Here is a 20,049-nt window from a genome sequence, read left to right on the forward strand (position 1 = left end):
TAGCAAACACTCACATATAATTACTCAATTAGTAGGAATGCAACAGAGAAAACGTTTGAGTGATTACCAGTTAACACAACCATATAGCATTTTTTTAAAGTGATAAATGTATTGCTTCATTTGTTGACTCAAGTGCAAAGCCCAAATTAGTTACAGCTGAAGAGAACTTGTATGAAACATTTTAAAATGTTACAGACCAATTCTGAGCATTACGTATTATAGTGCATCTAATCCAACCACTCCTGTGTGCAGGTTTGGTTGTGACAGTAAGTTTAGGGGGCTTATTCAGTTTAATTTTGGAGAAAATGAATTTAAATTTGAATTTAATTTGAAATGAGCTTCAGTTAAATTGCTGCTTGAATAAATAATAATCCCCCCACCCCAATTTGGGGATCATTCACAAACTCATCTTGATTACTAAAAAAGTATTGGTCTTTTATAAATATTAAATTGTTTGGACAAAACATTTTGCCTATGTGTTGGTCATAAACTCTTCATTTCCACTGTTTGCATTCATTACTCACAAAGTGTGACTGGCCCTTGAAGTCACATGGTACTGTTTCCGCCCTAACTGCATGAAACTTTTTTTTTAAAAAAAGGTAAACAACAAATGACAAGTGAGTGACATTATGCTCCATAGTCTTTATGGAAATATGCTTATGAAATGGATATGACATAACTGAGATGTACTTTATGCCAGGTGGCTCATGTAAGGTTTCATTGGAAAGGTTGTGATTTACTGAATGCGTTTATCCAATTTGTATGCATGTATCATTTCTGTGTCTGAAACTGGGAGTATTGACCATGTCTCTATTTCAAATGTGCTACACTGGATGAAGCCAACCAAGGTTATTGGTTTATTGAAGAAATGCACACAGACATAAGGAACTGTGTTTATGACCAGTTTGCAACCAGGAACTGTGTGCAATAGAAACCTCTCAGAGATGGCTCCACACAATGGGAATTGTTTGACCCAGATCACAGCAAAAAAAGCTTTTCAGTAAGTGAGGAGGGAATAAAAGAGGGACAATGACAACATGAGGGGTATTCAGTCTCCCTACAACAACAGCAACAGAAAACATCTGAGGAACAAAGACTGAACTGTAAGAAGTGATGATCCCAGTCTAAAATCTTTAGCCTGTGAATGAAAACCTGGGAAAGCCAAGGCAACCTGTGCCTTAAGAATCTGCCAGCCTGTTTATCACTCCGGGTGAGAATTTGCTAATTTGGATCCTACTTTTCTAGTGTGTCAAGCTTAGTTTGTGGCTTTTGTTTATTTATTAAGGTAATCTGCTTTGTTCTGTTTGCTATCCCTTTAACCACTTAAAATCTACCTTTTGTAGTTAATATACTTTATTATTAATTATTATTATTATTAAACACAGTTTAAGTAATTTCTAATGTGGGGGAAAGAAGTTGTGCACATCTCTCTTCACATTGAGGAAGCGGGTGGATTTTTATGAGCTTGTGCTGAGCAGATTATTCTATACAGTGCAAGACAGTATTATATTTGGTTTACCTCCCAAAAGGGGTGGGCACGTGAGAGATGGGGGAGTTCTCTCACTCAGAACTGTGTCTGCAGTGGGGTGTGGACCTACCTGTGTGTGTGTGTGCTGTAAGACGTCAGAGAGCCTAATTCAGCAAAGGAGGGAGGGGGAGCCCAGGCTGGTTGAGCAGGAGAGGCTCAGTTAAACCCCAGCACATTAGGTGGCATCCCAGATCAAAGAATAGTCTGGTTTTCACGCAAACACACTACTTCTTATGCAAATGTGTATTAATCAATCATGAGATTCAGCTCTACTCAAGCACAAGAACTTAGCCCTGTTAAAAAAGGGGAGAGGGATAGCTCAGTGGTTTGAGCACTGGCCTGCTGAACCAAGGGTTGTGAATTCAATCCTTGAGGGGGCCATTTAGGAAACTGGGGTAAAAATCTGTCTGGAGATTGGTCCTGCTTTGAGCAGGGGGTTGGACTAGATGACCTCCTGAGGTCCCTTCCAACCCTGATATTCTATGATTAAAGTCTTCAAAATAGAGTAGTAGAACTTCAAATGGTGCATACGCCTTGTATTAGCTCTCTGTATAGTGGTGAATTTCATTATCTATGGATATCTGTATTGGCATAGAATCATAGAAGATTAGCATTGGAAGAGACCTCAGGAGGTCATCTAGTCCAAACCCCTGCTCAAAGCAGGACCAACACCAACTAAATCATCCCAGGCAGAGTTTCGTCAAGCTGGGCCTTAAAAACCTCTAAGGATGGAGATTCCACCACCTCCCTAGGTAACCTATTCCAGTGCTTCACCACCCTCCAAGTGAAATAGCATTTCCTAATATCCAACCTAGACCTCTCCCACTGTAATTTGAGACCATTGCTCCTTGTTCTGTCATCTCACCTGTCACCACTTAGAACAACCTAGCTCCATTCTCTTTGGAACTCCCCTTCAGGTAGTTTAAGGCTGCTATCAAATCTCCCCTCATTCTTCTCTTCTGCAGACTAAACAATCCCAGTTCTCTCAGCCTCTCCTTGTAACTCATGTGCCCCAGCCCCCTGTTCGTCTTTGTTGCCCTCCGCCGGACTCTCTCTGATGTGGCTCACCAGTGCTCAATAGAGGGGAATAATCACTTCCCTCAGTCTGCTGGCCATGCTCCTACTAATGCAGCCCAATATGCCACTGGCCTTCTTGGCAACAAGGGCACACTGCTGACTCATATCCAGCTTCTCATCCACTGTAATCCCCAGGTCCTGAATCCATGTGGACTGTTTCTGATCACCTTCCTCTCCTCCAAGTGCTTCAAAATGGTTTCCTTGTGGATGTGCTCCATGATTTTTCCAGGGACTGAAGGGAGGCTGACTGGCCTGTAGTTCGCCGGGTTCTCCTTCTTCCCTTTTTTAAAAAGGAGCACTATATTTGCTTTTTTCCAGTCATCCGGTACCTTTTTCCTGATCACCATGAGTTTTCAAAGATAATGGCCAATAGCTCTGCAATCAGCACCCTCAGATGCATTGGATCTGGACCCTTGGACTTGTGCATATCCAGCTTTTCTAAATAGTCCTTAACCTGTTCTTTCACCACGGAGGGCTGCTCACCTCCTCCCCATACTGTGCTGCCCAGGACAGCAGTGTGGGAGCTGCCCTTGTCCTCATATTCTGACATTTCTGCTAACTGTGCTATGGCAGTTGCACTACCTCCCACTTTCCTCTCTAACAACCTCACTCCTTTTTTGCTCTTCTACCTCCCACCCTTTCAAAATGGCCACAGAAACCCTTCCAGAGTGAGAAACGCCTTTGAATATTTGTTTGCTCATAGATAGATAGATAGATAGATATTCGATATTTTTCTGAATGAAAATTAGCTCAAAATGTTTAAAAACACCAAATAAAGAAATTTGGCAGTTTTATTTATTTTATGGAAGCTCTGGTACTTTCTGTATCCCATATTGGGACTATGTCATCAGAAAAAAACAAGCATCCTAAGTTTTCCCTAGACAAACGTGGAGGAAGTAAGGATTGTTCCTATAATGCAGGGGTAGACAACCTGTGGTACGCAAGCTGATTTTCAGTGGCACTCACACTCACCACGTCCTGGCCACCAGTTTGGGGGGCTCTGTATTTTAATTTAATTTTAAATGAAGCATCTTAAACATTTTAAAAACCTTATTTACTTTACATACAACAATAATTTAGTTATATATTATAGACTTGTAGAAAGAGACCTTCTAAAAACGTTAAAATGTATAATTGGCACGCGAAACCTTAAATTACAGTGAATAAATGAAGACTCGGCATGTCACTTCTGAAAGGTTGCCAACCCCTCATATAATGGAATGATAAACTGTATTATACTGTTCAGCTACTAGATGGCACTGTGTCCAAAATACCTTATTCGAAAGAACCTCAGTCATACCTGGCAGAGCATTAAAGGACCTTGTCATGAACACATCTGGTGTGTATAAGCAAGGTCTGTAGTCTGTCCATATCTGGTACAGAAGAAGACAACGTGGTGTAAGAAGTAAGAACAGAAACAGAAGAGAAACAGCAATAAAGGTTGCAGGATCTCATCAACATACCACTCTTCAATGTCCTAGAGAACTTCAGCTTTGACAAACATTCACAATGGACAGACTGGAAGCACAGATTTGCAAGGTTCTGAATTGCTAATAAGAGAAACTGGAAATTTACAGGTATTTTCTTTAATTTAGACTATGGGGAAGCAAATAGAGCACATCTTTAAATCCTTTGATTTTAATGAAGACAGTCACAAAGATTACTATGAAAGGTATATGATACATTATTTACACCACAGAGAAATGTGGCTTATTAAAAAGCATATCAAGAACCAGGGGAATTTGTTGAATGTTTAAGAGCCCCACATACTTTGGCTGAAAAGTGTGATTTTGGGAATGCAAAACATGAAAACACCAAGACAAGCTGGTTATTGGTTTAACAGATACAAACATTTCACAGTAGCTACAGTTGAAGAGATATTTAACTCTATCCAGAGAGCCAACCACTCCAACAGAACAAAAAGAAGGAGCATCTCAACAACAACAACAAAAAACTTTCCACAAACCTGAAACAAGCTTGGAAACTGGAAAACAGACACTTAAGTGTTAAGTCATTATCATTAAAACTAGGGCCGTTGATTAATCACAATTAACTCATGCGATTAACTCAAACAATTTTTACTCTGATTAAAAAAAATTAATCGTGATTAATCGCACTGTTAAATAATAGATTAAAATTGAAATTTATTAAATATTTTTGGATGTTTTTCTACATTTTAAAATACATCTATTTCAATTACAACACAGAATACAAAGTGTACAATGCTCACTTTAAATTACTATTTTTATTACAAATATTTGCATTGTAAAAATGATAAAAAATAATATTTTTCAATTCACCTCATACAAGTACTGTATGTAATTTCTTTATCAAGAAAGCATAAATTGACAAATGTAGATTTTGTTGTGTTACATAACTGCACTCAAAACCAAAACAATGTAAAACTTTAGAGTCTACAAGTCTACTCAGTCCTACTTCTTGGACAAACAAGTTTGTTTACATTTATGGGAAATACTGCTGCCCGCTTCTTATTTACAGTGTCACCTGAAAGTGAGAACAGGCATTTGCATGGCACTTTTGTAGCCAGTGTTGCAAGGTATTTACGTGCCAGATATTCTCAACATTCATATGCCCCTAGATGCTTCGGCCACTATTCAAGAGGACATGCTTCCATGCTGATGATGCTTGTTAAAAAAAAAATACGTTAATTAAATTTGTGACTGAACTCCTTGGGATAGAATTGTATGTCTCCTATTGTATGTCTCTGTTTTACCCACATTCTGCCATATATTTCATGTTATAGCCATCTCGGATGATGACCCAGCATGTTCGTTTTAACAACATTTTCACATCAGATTTGGCAAAACACAAAGAAGGTACCAAAGTGAGATTTCTAAGGATAGATACAGCACTCGACCCAAGATTTAAGAATCTGAAGTGCCTTCCAAAATCTGAGCGGGACGGGGTGTGGAGCATGCTTTCAGATGTCTTAAAAGAGCAACACTGATGCGGAAACTACAGAACCCGAACCACCAAAAAGGAAAATCAACCTTCTGCTAGTGGCATCTGAATCAGATGATGAAAATGAACATGAGTTGGTCCGCTCTCCTTTGGATCGTTATCGAGCAGAGCCCGTCATCAGCATGGATACATGTATTCTGGAATAGTGGTTGAAGCATGAAGGGACATATGAATTTTTAGTGCATCTGGCACGTAAATATTTTGCGATGCTGGCTACAACAGTGCCATGTGAATGCCTGTTCTCACTTTCAGGTGACATTGTAAACAAGACGTGGGCAGCATTATCTCTTACAAATTGTAACTTAACTTGTTTGTCTGAGCGATTGGCTGAAGTAGGACTGAGTGGACTTGTAGGTTCTAAAGTTTTACACTGCTTTTTTTTATGCAGTTATTTTTTACCATAATTGTACATTTGTAAGTTCAACTTTCATTATAAAAGGATTGCGCTACAGTACTTGTATTAGGTGAATTAAAACTATTTCTTTTGTTTTTTACAGTATAAATATTTATAATAAAAATAAATATAAAGTGAGCACTGTACGCTTTGTATTCTGTGTTGTAATTGAAATCAATATATTTGAAAATGTAGAACACATCTAAAAATATTTAAATAAATGGTATTCTATTATTGTTTAACAATGTGATTAATTGCGTGATTAATTTTTTTAATCACTTGACAGCCCTAATTAAAACCTTTGAGGCAAGAAGAGAGAACTCTCTAGCTAAGAGGGACAAATTCCAGCCTTCCTACATAAGATGTGGATGCGTGTCCAGCCAGAGGCACATGGTGTATTACATGCATGGAATATGGACATTTTGCAGCTGTTTGCCACACCAAAGCAGTCAAGTAGTCGACTCATATTACATACGATCAAGAGACATTGTTTCTGAGATCTGTCACTTGTGATGACAGACTCTGCTTGGAGAATGAAACTGAATATACATGGCAAGACTACTGACTTTAAAATTTACTCAGAAGCTGATGTCACAGCTGATGTCATCTGAAAAGGGACTTATCACCTTCAACCCCTCCTAGAGCTGAAGTCACCTGAAACAGCTCTGACTAGCGCAGGAGGTACTCTGAACTGCATAGGCCAGTTCATCACAAAAACAATCTTACAAAGAGTGCATGTGATCAAAGGATCAAACACCAACTGCATTCTCAGCTGCAGTATGGCAGCCAGGATGGGCCTAGTGAGAAAGGTGGACAAACTTGATGGAGGCTTTGATGGTATTGGACTTTTGGGAACAGTAAATATAGTAACAATAAACTTGAAACAATGCTCAACCATATAGTGTACAAACACTTCCACCAGACAGACTTGGGAAAAGATTATCTGCAGATTTATGTGAATTCAGAGGACATCATTACCTGGTGGCCATGGACTATTTTTCCAGATATACAGAAATAATGTACTTGAAAGACATAACACCTTGCAGTGTTATTGAGAAACCCAGGTGCACTTTTCCTGACTTTACTATTCCATAATGACTACAATTCGCTACAGCCCATGTTACACACCAGCGAATCAAGAGGTTGAGAGGGCTGTACAGACAACTGAGAAAATCCTACAGCAGGAAGATTCACTCAATCTTCTGAGTTACAGATCAACACCATTAGTGACTATTAGACATAGTCCAACACAACTCCTGAGGGGAAGACAACTCAGAATTACTGTTCCAACTTTAGAAAAGAATCTACTTCCCAAGTAGTCAGACATGAAGAGAGTACCCAAAACTTATAAGAAGGCTAAAAGAGCTTATGAGCGCTTTTACAACAAATGTCACTAAGCAAACTGCCAGGTCTAGAACCTAGTCACCATATTCATGTCAAATTGGATGGCACTAAAGAATGGACAACTCCAACTGTCATAAAAGGATAAGAATTCAGCACCCAAATCATATGTGATTGAGACCAATAGTTGAGAGTTCAGCAGGAACCATTGACTTCTACAGTTAGTTCTTCCGAAAGGACAATCAACAGAGCAAACTACAGATGGCAGATGCAGAACAAGATGACAACTCCAGAATTCCAGATTGATCACAGCCAGTCATTGCAACTAATGGACAGCCAGATGACCAACTTGTTGTGCGTTTGGGTCGTGTAATTAGAAAATCAGAACACTTAATAGACTGATATGTACTGAACTTCAAAGACAGCATGAGAGTATAAATATCATAAATGGTAGGAACATAGAACTTAAAGGGAGGGAATGTAATGGAATGTTAAACTTTAATATACTGTCCATCTACACAGCTGTTTGTAAAATACCTTATTTAAATGCAGCTCATCCAAAACTAGCAGAGCATTAAAGGATCTTATGATGAACATATACGGGTTTATATAAGCATGCTCTGTGGCCAGTCCATATCTGGTGCAGGAACAAGACAGTCCCTGTGATCTAGAAATGAGGTCAAGCTAGTTTGTCTTGTTTATGGATGTTATATACCGCTTCTCTCTCGACTGACCAGAGATATTGAAAAAACTTCAGACACAAAAGGGCTGAAGAATAAAAGGTGGAATTATCATTCAAACCCATGACAAGATCATACTGATTTTTTTTCCCAATAAGCACCTGCAACAATTAGTTACAATGCAGAAGTTCAGTGATTTGAAGAGAGTTTTAGTCTACCATTTTCCCTCTGTGCCCAAGATGCTAACCTCTTTCTCTGTATCCATTCTTTTTTTTTTTTTGTTATTGTTGCAGCTTTCTTCTTTTGTGAATTTACATGATAGATACTCAGTAAGGACTTATGAAAGCTTCTATTTGCCTCTCGGGCAAAATACTGTGCAGTCTCCAGCTCAAAGTGCTGATGTTTTTTCCAGCTACAGAATTAATTTTTGACACAGACTTACAACTCTGGTAGCTTTCTGATTTGACAGTCAACAAAATAAGGTGCCCAAACAAATAGCAAAAGCAAAATCTTTCAACATCCTTAATCTTTTCTTCTTCTCACTGTGGGAAAGCGTGTCCCGCCGACATAGGAAAGTATAGTCACTGCTTTATGTTGATGGAACTTATGTTGCTGAGGGTTGTAAGAGACTTTTTCATCTCACATGGACTTAAGCGGTAGAGTAGACAAGCCCTTAGAAACAGTTCACCTATCTATCTGAGTTCGCACACTAACTAATGGGTGCCACCAACTAGTGGGTTCCCTAAACCCTTTTTCTGTCTTTAGTGCACACTGCTAAGGAGAATTACATCATAACTTCAGCTCCTCTGGTTTCCTGACGTTTCAGAGTTAGGGTTTGATCCTGCTTAGTTACGCCATGAACTTCAATGGGAACAGGATCTGGTAGCTCCCAGGCGCTATTTTCAGGGGCAGTATTTCACAGAGCACCATATCTATCATAGCACACTTTGTTGATTAGCAGGTGATGACTTTGCCCATCTATAATAATTTTATTTTTATTTATTTAAATATGTTCTTCAGAACAGGGACTTTCTCTTAGTGTGTGTGTGCACAGCTCTTAGCAAAAGGGTCTGAACCATTATTGGGACCTCTAAGTCTTACTGCAACATAATTAGAAGGGGAAAACAGTCAAGGGCTTAAGAGTGGGGGCTTGGGAACATGTTCAGAACAAGGGTCAGGGAAGGTGATTGCACCCACAAAACACAGCCACTGCTATACGGGGCTCATGGAGACCAATCACTGTGAACAGTCAAACCAAACTGGAGAGACCTGTCTTCGCTACCGATGCTGTACTGAGATCACTACATACTATGCTGTTCAATATAATCTCATTGTTCCCTCCTGTTCCATTTGTCTGCTTGTATTGGTTGCTGTCTACTGTTCAGTACTTACATGGTTAGCAATCTGGGGCAGGGACTGTCCTTTTTGTTCTGTGTTTGTACAGAGCCTAGGATAGCAGGGTCCTAGACCATGACTGGCGTTCCTAAGTGCTACTACAATAAAAATAAATAAATACTACTAATACAGCATTGTTGCTAATACTGTTTTTGAAACATACCCCAAACTGAGTGTTCATATAATCATTCCCTCACTGGTCAGTTGTGAATCTCTATTTAATTCAGATCTAAAAATTCTGAATTGCTGACAAAAGGTTGCATGAAGGTGCCAGCATGCAACCAGTGGAACTACTCAGATGTGTCAGGGGACTTTTGGGTTGAGCTCAAAGCATGAAGTATTATTACTACTCACCATATTTTTAAACATCAGTCTAGACAGTCATCTAGCATTTCACTGCAACAGTGTTTAACATTTTGGGCAGCTGATTAACATTTTAGTGCAAGCTCAGATGGTCTTGGTTTTTTCTGTTCTGTTACAGATTGCAAACAGCAGGGGAGAGGGAACACCTCACCCATAAATGAACAATTCATTTCTTGGCTTAAAACATAAAGTGGTGTTCACATAGGAGAGAGGCCGTTAGTTCATATACCGCAAATGCATTCACAGCTGAGATAACATAGCAAAACGGAGTGGTGCTCAGGGGCTAAGTTTGCACATGACTGAACAAGTCCAGCCCACCTGCATGCAGATTACGAGCTAAATGAGTGACCCACTTAAGCTGTCAGTCCTCAGTCTGTTCTTTTTATCACAGAGAGGTTCACGTCAACATAAATTGATTTCAGCACTTTCATTATATAGCCTGTTTTTTCAGGCGTTTCTCTTGTCCCCAGTAAATTTGTGCAATAGGCCACTCATGACTCCAGCTCTTAGGTGGCATTTATTCAAACGAACTAAATTATGTGAATAAAAAATGATGGATCAACCTCACAAACTGAATGATTTAGCTCACAAATTAAAAAAAAATGTTTGGCTGTTTATTCCAACTTGTTTTTCTTTCAACACAAACCAGGAAGGTTACAAGTACTTGTATATACTCAATCACAAGCCGATTCATTTATAAGCTGACCCCCCACCCTCCAAGATGGATAAGTAAAAATGGAAAAAAATTATAACCCGTTCATAAGCCAACCCTATAATTCAGGGGTCAACAAACTTTGGCTCCTGGGCCATCAGGATAAGCCGTTGGGAAGCCGAGATGGTTTGTTTACCTCGAGCATCCGCAGGCACGAAGGTAAACCTAGGTAAACAAAAGTGTCCCAGCACGCCAGCTGCTTACCCTGACGGGCCGCGACAGCAACTAGTGGGGAAATTTGGGGGGGAGAAGTTGGGGGTTAGGGAAGTGACCCCCCCTTAGCCCAGGACCCCCACACTCTCCGCATCTCATCCCTTCCCACCTTATTTGGGGAGAGCCAGGGGAGGATATCTCTGGCCTGGCTGGAGCTGCTCCGGCAAGCCAGACCGGGCAGCGCGGCCACAGCATGGGCCAGGCATCACGGCCTCAGCGTGCTCAGCGGGCCGGGCGGCGTGGCCACAGCCTGCTCTGGGGTGCAGGGCTGGGCGACACGGCCTGCCAGCCCTGGAGCAGCAGCTGCTTTGGAGGCTGGGCGAGGAGCAGCGTGGCCAGAAGTGGAGAGACTCTGGCCCCACCTTTTCCCTTCTGCTCTGCTGCCTCTCCTTGCTCCCTCTGTTGGGGGGAGGGGCTGTGTCCCACCTCTCCCTCTCTATACCTGGTCATAAGCCGACCCCCTTCTCTAGTGCTTCCCTTTTTTACTACTAAAATTCGGCTTATGAACAAGTATATACGGTAATTTTCTTTTGTTTTAAAATGCTCTTTCAAATCTCAAAACCCATTCAGAAAGGAGCCTTGAGATAAAGATATTGATCCCAGATCTTGTGTGTCCCAGTCCAATCCCCAGCTCTGCCACAGAATCCCTATAGGGCTGTGGGAAAGTCACTTCATCTCAGTTCCCCAGCTGCCAAACAGTGCTATTAATATTTCCTTTCTCCTACCCTTTGTCCTTGCATATTTAGATGGTCCCTGTCCTGAAGAGATGACAATCTTTCACTAGGTATATGTACAAGACCTAGCACAATGGGACTGCTAGACACTACTGTCTTATGCATAAATAACTCTGATGTAGTTTGATTTGAATTTCAGAGGCAAGTTCAGGTAGAAATTTTTATGTAAACCTATCACTAATTAAAATTATTTTTAGAAAAATCAAGATTATATGTCAAGTAGTTTACTCACCTTTGGTGTTTATGAGTGGCTTATCCTGACCAAGATTATAAACTCTTTGGGGCAGAGACTGTATTAAGATCGGTTTGTATTAGAGGATGCATTTGTATTGGTACCACGGGGCCCAGATCCTGGCTGCAGCCTCTGGTCTTTACTCCAATAAAAATACGATTAGTCAGATGGGATAATGTTAATGTTTTGAAAAGGTTAAATACAGGACACATGAAATATATTGTCAATCACCAGGGGCACAATTACAAATAACTCTACAGGTTTTATTTAATTGACTGTATAGGTAAACCTTGAAATGTGTATTGGTAGTTGTGTAGCAATTCTTCACAGAAGCTACTGTGTATCACAAGCAAAACTAGTTCCTTGCTATAATCTCATTGAATCAAGGTGCAGAGATGCTCCCTGTAGGCTAAACTGATAGGAGCTAATAAATAAACTGCATGGAATCAGAAGTTCTAAAAGTGCAGAAGCCACCAAAGAAAGGAAAATTGACCAGGATTGTAGAGCAATGTCAGTTTACAATAGTTGAGAATCTATATCCATGTCCTCATATTTCATGTGCTGCATATTTGCCTATCTTCAAACATTCTGTGCAGTTAGGCTGTGTGATTTTAGTGTATTCCTTTGTCTCCATACCTCAGAGATGACAAAAATATAAATCAACACCCCGTTAAAGAACAGGTTACATTACAATAACCTTTTGCTAGAGGCATTAAGATGATTATAATCGTAACAAAGATAGCAACACATTTAGGTTGTAAGACTTAACATTATCAAAGGTTGTAAAATATCTGGGGCAGCAGGTTCGCTAACCCCAGAAGCTGCTATAAATGTTGAAGATGTTGTGTAAAAAGTGGATGTATTTGAGATTCAAATTGTCTAAGAGTTTGTTACAGTAGGCGTAATGTGGATCTTTAACCTTGGGTTCAGAAAACCTAATTACCTCTTGCAAGAATAGGCGAAATATGAACAAACACATTGTTCTTGAACTATAAGAGTATGCATTAGAAAGTTAATGCTCTTACAAAGCAAGCCTAGTCACGTTCCTACCTCTGTTGAGGTCTATCATAAGCAATTCATTTGTAATATGCACTTGTAAAGCAAATAATTTATTGCATTAAAATGGAGTTATACATGTATGTTAGAATAAAGAGATAATCCTTGTACATTGGATAGAATTTTTTTTCAGAATGCATCAACAAAGGCATATATACACTTATGTGTTCAAGTATTTAACACAGAGACCCAACTTCTGCCCAAGATGTGCCGGTACATCTCTTCCTGAACTGGGAGCTGGATGTGCATTGTGCTATTAAGTTCTCTATCAGTGCATGAAGTGTTTGCAAAAGATCTCTTTATTCCGTATTCAGTTCCAGCTGGCTATTCATAACAAAAGCTTCACAGTGCCCACTCTCTGTCTAGGAAGCTCAGCCCTTAAAGGCATAGTTCCCAATATGACATGCATATCTGATGGCCAAATTTGAACCACTGTAAGTAAAATACACACAATATATGTGCAGTAACAGACAAGGTGGGTGAGGTAATATCTTATTAGATCAACTTCTGTTGGTGAAAGAGAAGCTTTTGAGCTTATACAGAACTCTTCTTCAGATCCGGGAAACATACTCAGAGTGTCAATGCTAAATACAAGGTGGAACAGATTGCTTAGCATAAAGTAGTTAACACATTTCAAGGGACCATTCAAGGTGAAGTGTCACGTTACCCCTCCAAGTCAAGGGAAAGCAGCTAGGGAGGCTGTTAGTGGGTTACAGAGTGTTATAATAAGCCGTCAATCCACTATCTCTATTCAGTCCCTGATTGTTAGTGTTTAGCGAAGTTATGAATTTAAGTTCCCAGACTCATCTTTTGAAAGAGTTGTGCAAATTTCCTTTGAAGATGAGGATGGATATAGAGTGATCACTTTGTGAAAAGTGTTCACCCAAGGGTAATACAGTGTTTTGTCTTATTCTTCTGTGAGAGTTCATTCAAGAGCACAGTCATGGTCTGGGTTTACCCACATAGTTGTTGGGTTATTTAGTGCACTGGATGAGATACATCACATGTGTATTATCCGTTGTTCTGGCAGCGTTTGGTGCCACTTTCAGTTGCTGTGTCCTGGTCTGTGGGGAGCTTGTGCAAATCATGGGACCAACCATGGTTACTAGGATGGCTCCCAAATATGCCAACCTCTTCATGGGTCACTTTGAAGAAGAATTTATGGACAAATGCACAAGAAAACTAATGATATACCAGAAATACATTGATATTTTCATACTCTGCACAGACAGGTTAAAAATGTCCTCAGATTTCAACCAGAGCTTCAACCACCAATACCCACCCATTAAACTCTCTGGAACACTCCCCACCAGCATGAGTTTCCTGGACACAACAATCAGTTTAATCAATGGAACACTACAGACAACTATATACAAGAAACGCACAGATCACCACACCTAATTCTTAGATCCAGTGACACCTGAAACACTGCAGTAAATCTTATCTAGAGCCAGGAACTCATCCCACAGAATATGCTCCAAAGAGAATGTCCAAGATATACACCTTAACTCACTCAAACAAGGACACTCCACCAGAGAAGTCGATCACACCATGGAATGGGCCACACAAATACTCTAAGAGAACCTGCTTCAATATGGAAATAAATGTTCCTCTGGCCACATACCCCTAGTGGTCACCTACAACCCCAAGCTGAAACCCATATGGCGTTATCAATAAACACAACCCATACTCAATGGGGACCCCATCCTGAAAGAAATGTTTCCTGAAGGCCCTTTTCTGGCCTTCAAACAGCTCCCCAAGCTTATCATCAGAAGCAAACTTTCCACAGACCAGGACACACTAACCCTGTCAGAACAACAGATGCAAAACCTGCAGACATATCTCCACTGGTACAATGATCAACAACCCCCACAATACACCTTTCAAGATACATGGGTTCTACACATACCTATCACAACATGTGGTGAACCTCATGCAGTCCACTAAATGCCACAACAACTATATGGGTGAAACCAGACAAATCACTACCTTCTCGAACGAACTCACACAAGAAAATGATAAAAGACAAAAAACACCCTGTCACCTGTGGGCGAACACTTTTCACAAAGCCATCACTCTATATCTGACCATTCAGTCCTTATCCTCAAAGGAAATCTTCACAACACTTTCAAAAGATGAGCTGGGGAGCTTAAATTCATAACTTTGCTAGACACTAAAAATCATGGACTGAATAGAGACATAGACTGATGGCTTATTTTAAAAATTTGTAACCCACTAGCAACCCCCATCCCCCAGCTGCTTGCCCCTCCTTTCCTTCCTCTGACTGGAAGGGGGTTAATGGGCCACTTCACCTTGAAATGTATTAACTTCCTTATGCTAAACAATCTGTTCCACCTTGTATTCAGCAGTGACACTCTGAGTATGTTTCCTAGATCCTTGGTCCCTCCACCTCACCCACTGCTCACTCCCTTCAGCCCTCCTGCTGTCCAGAGGGCTTCTCTCCACCTCCTGGGAGATCAGCAAGGTAGGAGCTGGCATGGGGCTGTGGGAGGGAGGGAGCCTTGCACGCTGGAGAGTGGAATCTCCTCTCAAAGCTGGGTGTGTGTGGGGAGGCCCTGGCCAGAGCTTCCATCATCCCCCCATGCAGATTAACACACAGGCCAACAGGGCACGTCCCAGAGCCCTCCTGCCCCTGGCCATTATGGGACCCCCAGAAAAATGGGCACCCAAGCAGACAGCCCAAGCCGCAGGGTGGCAGAAGCCCTGAGCTCACCTGAGGGCCCTGTCAGAAGCCGCGCCGGGCAGAGGGAGGTTTCTGGGGGTCCACGGGCGGAGGTGGTGGCTGTACCCCCTCGACACACTGGGGTCAGTGGTGCCGGCTGGGAACTGCTTTCAATGGAGCCCCTGTCTTCCTCTCCCCATCCCTCAATATCCCCCCTCAGGAGCCCCTGCTTAACCCTCCCCCATCCCTCAATATCCTCCCCCATTAGGTAACGTGCACGGTGCCCCATAAATCCTGAGAGCCCTGGCAATAATTTCATTAATATTAATTTATCAGGACCACACTGGGTGTGGACAGGGGTGGCTCTAGACATTTCGCCGCCCCAAGCACAGCAGCATGCCGCGGGGGGCACTCTGCCGGTCGCCGGTCCCGCGGCTCCAGTGGACCTCCCGCAGGTGTGCCTGCGGAGGGTCCGCTGGTCTCACGGCTCCACCGAAGCCACGGGACCAGCGGACCCTCTGCAGGCACACCTTCGGGAAGTCCACCAGAGCCACGGGACCAGCGGACCCTCTGCAGGCATGTTGCTGAAGGCAGCCTGCCTGCCGCCCTCCCGGCGACCGGCAGAGCGCCCCCCGTGGCATGCCGCCCCAAGCACGCACTTGGCGTGCTGGGGCCTGGAGCTGCCCCTGGGTGTGGAGTACAGTTTCCTGTAAACTTAGCACTTTCCTATCCCTTAGTCCTATCACTGCAAACCTTAAGTTCAAGCCACAGAACAGTTTACACATCTGTGCTAAGATGGACAGACGGAGGAAGTCAGACACTAATACCCTGATTCTGCAAACATGTGCTTAACCTTAGTTAGCTGAGTAATCCCACTGAAGTCAGTGAGCCTACACATCTTCTTAAAGTTAAACACATATGTGTTGGCAGGCGTGAAGCCTTACTCCAATACCTACAAGTAGAGCGAGGTGAATAATGATTTTTTTTTGGTTCACTGGCAAGACTGAATAACGGAAGAAAACAGTTGTAGATCAAAAAAAAGGGAAATATTTTGGGTGCATCAAGAAATAAATATAATTTTGGGTTGAACTAAACAGCTTCATTGTTCCAAAACACTTCATTAAAAATAGTCAACAATCAAAAATGATTTTTTAGTTTTTTAAAAATAAAGTTAACGCAATTTTAAAACAAAAAGTCATTTTCAACTCCTTTATCCCATAAAAATCAAAGTATTCCATTTAGAAAACGTCAAAACAAGTTGGTTCAAATTTGAGGGAATTTTATATTTTTAAACCTAAGCAACTTGGCCATGTCAACGCAAATTTGTAATATGTTTCAGTGTTGCCAAATCTGCATTACTCACTGAAAAATGTTTAATGTGAAAAACTGCACCCAACTGTAGGTCCATAATACTACTCATTTCACATATCTCAAACACACACACACACAAATCAGGGGGGAAAAGTCTCTTTTGAGAGTGAGAGACAAACCCCCTCAGAGAGAGAGTAAGATGTCACTAAACAGACAGAGCAGGAAAAATGGCAATTGATTTGAAAGAAGGAACCAGCCTCATCTATATACAAAACAGAAGAACATTATTTCAAGCTACTGCAACAATGGTAGCTCACCCAAGTAACACTTGAGAAATATATTTGGAAAAGCCCTAGATACAGCTCTAAGTGACTCCACTTCAGCTTTAAAAGTCAGCTGAACGGTTACTCACGGTTTGCACATTTTCTTGACATAATTCAATAGAACCTTCAATTTTAGACAAGCGGATGCCAGAGCATCAATTTTAGTTTCATGACATGCTTTCAGTTGTTTATATTATGGAAAGAAGGTTTTCAATTAAATCCCCCCAAAGAGTTGCCACTTTCCAAAGTATCCTCCCCATCTGCACATCCATGCTCACCAGCATACGCTCTACAATGGCTCAGTGCAAAGGGATGTAATAGTTTGACACATCAAAGTCTGCTGCTCCCTTTCCAGATCTGCTTATGTCTGACCTGACCATACTTTGTTTTGCTGTTGCTGCTGCTACTCTGCTGCCTTTTAGAACTGCAGCTGAATGAAGAGAGAATGTCTCTGTTTAGACTAATGTCTTTGAAGTGACATGTGAGAACCTCTGGAGATGTAGGGAAGCAAACACAGTGTACCCAATTTACCTCCCACTCCATGCCATAAGGTCCAATTACTATGATTCTGATTTTATCTCCCATTCAAGACATGGTACCTCCACTGACCTAGTGACCCCTAGCACAATTTGCACACTCTGGGTTACATTCTGTCCTTGCTTATACAGGCAGCTCTCAGGCTTACAACACAATTGGTTCCTGAAAATTGAGTCGTAAGTTGAAACATCATAATGCAGAACCATAATCCACTCCATTGCAGGACCAAGCATCAAAGTTGAAACCAATAATCATAAGTCGAATCAGGGTGTCAATTCAGAAATGTCATACGTGCTGTTTGTCATAAATCGTAAAGCTGAGTACTGCCTGTACCTATACTGTGGTGCAAGGGGTTATATTCTAAATTGCCAAAGCAAATAAAAAGGTTTATACAATTGTTTATAAAATAAGCAAGTGTTGGAGAAAGGGAATTATTCCAGCTGGATGTGTTTAAGCTAAAACTGTCCATATATAAACTCTCTGGATAAATGTTTGGAGTTGTTTTTTTTTCCACTGTCCTGGCTCCAAAGAGATATCATGCCCAGACACAGTGAAGCAGATGATATCACCCCCAGCATCAAGTTTGGCTAAATCACAACCACCAACTAAAATGTGAACCTCCTTTCCCATGTGCTATTTCTGAGGTCCTTTGTTCTCAGTTTTTACTGATTTTTATCAAACATTTCCCAGGTTTTACAAAGCCATTATTTGGTCTTTTTTAAAACAAACAAATAAAAAACAAATTTTCACATGAACTTTGGAAGTACTGGAACTTCCAGAACGGGGAGCTGGGTCAAGAATACCAACCCGAATGGCTCAAACATAGGTGTATGCAACTGTTAATCCCACACCCACCACATACACAATACCCGCATGGCAAATAACTATCCGCACTATTAGAGAGACAACCCTGCATATCCATGCTATTAACATTCAAAATAAATACAAGTTAGAGAACTACTTTTCAGGCTAAAACAGGTCTAAAAAACAGAACTGTAACCAGCTTCATTTCAAAATAATTATTTTTAAAGTAAACAGAATAAACAGAAGAGAATTATATTTACTCTGATATTTACCCACAAAAAACCCTTAATTTTTCCACCAATTTTCACCCACTTTTATTTTTTGTGATAAATTCCTGGGAAATGTAAAACAAAATAAAAACTGAAAATGAAGGGCCTTAGCTATTTTTCTTCCTCCACCTCTACTCTATCCTCCTTTTTTATGCCTTCTGTCTAGCAGTCATGTGGCTCAACTAGCCAAGATTACTTTGACTTTTGCACTGGTGTAAGTGATTCCACAAGGAGCAGGAAAAATGGGATAGCGAGAAGGGGGGGAAATCAAGCCCAATGTCTTAATATTGGTAGTAAAAGTTTGTCGTGTTTTGGATTCATAGACAAGTTCTTATCCTGTGCTCGTGATTTTCCCAGGAGCTAGGTTGGAAGCAAGAAAGAAGCTGCATTTTCTGTCTGCACTATTGCTTGTTCTCCCATTGCACGTACCTATCTTGTTTTGTCTTCAAAAGAGTAAGCTGATTTTAACAGAAGCTCAGGACAAAGCTAACTCTCATTCTTCCCTCCCTCAAAAACATTTAATATTTCCCCCCCCCCACAGAAGACCCTATACAAATAAGAAATAAGAGAAATTGTTCAAATCAAAAGCTGTGTTAGCCTTCTATATTTCAAATAATTTATTTATATATTATATATAATAATATATTTCAAATAAGTGGTTCTTCTTTTGTTGTATATTTTATTAATTGTTTTTTTAATGGTATTGGTTACAGTGGCAGTAAGCTAGCAAAAAATCATATTCAAAACCCTAGAACGACACTTAAATGTTTGAAGTTGTAGCAGTTAAACAAGGTTTTTAGAACACAGTTTGGGCCTAAGACTTGCCATCTCAGGAGCACAACAGGGTTAAGCTATTGAAATCAAGTCAGTAAACAGTTTATAAGCATATGTTTAGAGAGATTAGTGTCTCCTTAATTGTCAGTGTCAATGGCTTGGCAGATTTATACAAGGCTCTTGTAGAATGATAGTACTTGTGAGATGACTAAGTATGATGGCAAAAAGGCTGTGAATGATTTCTTTGGTCTTACAAATAATATACAGGAGACTGGCAACTGAGAAACAGAAATTCCTAAAAAAGCAACAAAAATTATTTCATGATACAACTGTCTTGTATTTGAAAGCAAAACAGGGGATTAACGCTTACAAAATGCCAATCACTACTTACTTTGAAACCCTCACCCTCAGGGCTGACAGCTGGTATAACAGCTGCAACTGAGTTCTTCCTAAACTGGTTTTTCATAGGGCATCGGTGTAAACCATGACACATTTGGATAGCAAAATAGAGATGGTTGAGAACTACGCACTCTCTTTCCCACTGTCTGTAAGAAAGACTAGGTAAAAGGCTTGATATGTAGGCCACTAGAAAAGATACGGGTTATCCAGGAGTTAATCTGACACAGCATTGCTTAATTTCA

Source organism: Mauremys reevesii, linkage group 6 (genome assembly GCF_016161935.1).
Source record: "Mauremys reevesii isolate NIE-2019 linkage group 6, ASM1616193v1, whole genome shotgun sequence".
Taxonomy (NCBI): Eukaryota; Metazoa; Chordata; order Testudines; family Geoemydidae; genus Mauremys; species Mauremys reevesii.